The sequence below is a fragment of the Branchiostoma floridae genome, chromosome 6 (assembly GCF_000003815.2).
Source record: "Branchiostoma floridae strain S238N-H82 chromosome 6, Bfl_VNyyK, whole genome shotgun sequence".
NCBI lineage: Eukaryota > Metazoa > Chordata > Leptocardii > Amphioxiformes > Branchiostomatidae > Branchiostoma > Branchiostoma floridae.
Window position 1 is genome coordinate 8,616,589 of NC_049984.1, and position 1,831 is coordinate 8,618,419.

Genomic DNA, 1,831 nt, shown 5'->3' on the forward strand with positions numbered 1-1,831 from the left:
GTCACAGGGACGCCTTTATGCCCCACCAGTTGTGGAAATGGTAACCGAAGTCATGCAGCGTTAAGTGATAGAATATTGCAATTGTAATGAGGGTCTGTATGAGGGGTTCCAAAACCGCTTTACTCTGAATTCAGAAAAACACCCTACGTGTTGGGCTTGGTGCCTCCTTGGCTTGGTGATGGACTGATGTCGATAAACACCTTCAGTGGCGCTGCTGCCTGGCACCTCCCTTACCCAGCTCCTCTCTTAGTGCGTCCAGACATGAATTTTGCTGTGATTTCGGTAAAAGAAACAGACATTCATCAGCTGATTCAACACGGCTGCAACAACCAGGAAAGGCTCAATGACTGTCCATTGGTTGAATGCGATGCACAATTAGATCCTCTAATAATACTACTAATGTCAATATCTACCTTGTGGGGGATACCTTGCAGGATTCCTAGGTAACTTAGGCTTTGCTGCCTGTCGTGTCACCCTCCTGTCACACGCAGTACTCCTTCCCCCAGCACAGGTCCAACCGTGTTTCAGAACTGTTCACTGATTCTGCAGTCACGACTTCTGCTGTCAGAGTTCCTAAATTGAAACAGTAAAATTAATGAATGTGTTCTTTTGACAAAGACCGCTGTCCTACAAATATCTGATGATGACGACATATAACTAGTATTTTTCCTCATGAATACATGCTTTTCAATGCCGTCATACTGATTATAATTTGAATCCTCCGACGACCATGTTGACGGGTAATTGAATTAATCACTAGCATCTTCATGTGGTTAACAGACGTACGCTGTAATCCAACATGGCGCAGATTACGTTAAATGAAAAGCCTGTATACCACCGACACACATGCATAGCTTCTATACCTTGTCTAATGCCTGGGAAAGGCCTAGTCGTCTGTCTGCTGTTTTGAGCACCGCAGATCTCCTCAAAGATGAACCCGGAGATTCTCCCGATGTCTCCCGGAACGTGTCGTGAAGTACCGGTAGATATTTTATCCATACGGTGCGATTAGAAGAGACGGGCTCGCGTCAGCTGTCTCGTACCGCTGCAACAAACGAAAAAATATTCAACGGCTGCCCAACGGTAAGTGGAAATGTGACACACAATTAGAACTGGGCACCTCTGATAAACAGCAATAATTGATAAAGTCCACCTACATAGATAAGCAGAACTTGTCGTCTGCCTCAACGTATAAAACGATATCTCCTTGTGTCCCATGCCGTTTGTAGATAGTTCTGCGTACGGTGGTGCGAGACGAAGCGGTTACGGTCTCGCATGACTCAAGAATCGAATGACAATGCCGTGGTCTAGACAAGCTAACAGACGCGTGCCCAACACAGGTGAAAAAGATTACTGGTCTGTGATTGGTCAAGAAATTAATCAATTTTGTAGACTAGGCGAATCGTGCACCTGCCCCTGTCTTAATCTGCCGGAAACCCCGTCATTCGTCTGAGGTGAAGGACTCACCTCGCAGCGTCCCAGCACAGAACAACATCGCGACCGCTTGAGACAACAGGTAAGTAAGTGCCTTATTGTGTTTATACGTCTTCTACGGTTATCATTAGTCCGATAATTAAATAATCCGTAACGTTAACATTCAATTCTTTTGTGACCGTCAGAGAATGCAAATTGCATCCTTGTGCCTTATTCCTTAGATGTTATTACGCCTCTAAATTATTCACTTTCTTGCTCAGTCCAGGACCTTACTGGTGTCATCAACCCCGGATCAACTGCAGCCACAATGTTTAAGTGAAGTGCTTATGTGTCTTATGGGGTTAAAATGGTAACATCTTGCAGATATGGACTGGGACTAACTTGTCATAGCCACGAT

The 1,831-nt window shown here is 45.0% G+C and overlaps 1 protein-coding gene and 2 long non-coding RNA genes across 9 annotated transcripts in view; 1 reads left to right on the plus strand and 2 right to left on the minus strand.

The window, feature by feature from the left end:
• LOC118418452 (kinesin-like protein KIF28P) overlaps window positions 1–1,831 on the minus strand; it is a 57,219-nt gene that overhangs the window by 22,118 nt on the left and 33,270 nt on the right. The gene's annotated exons all lie outside the window — the stretch shown is intronic.
• Window positions 114–1,311, minus strand: LOC118418558. Its single transcript, XR_004831465.1, has 4 exons — window positions 1,158–1,311; window positions 864–1,045; window positions 414–573; window positions 114–271 (listed from the first exon to the last, which is right to left on the minus strand). It is a non-coding gene; the product is annotated as an uncharacterized LOC118418558 (long non-coding RNA).
• Window positions 1,449–1,831, plus strand: LOC118418563. The gene is made up of 2 exons (XR_004831470.1): window positions 1,449–1,516; window positions 1,695–1,831. It is a non-coding gene; the product is annotated as an uncharacterized LOC118418563 (long non-coding RNA).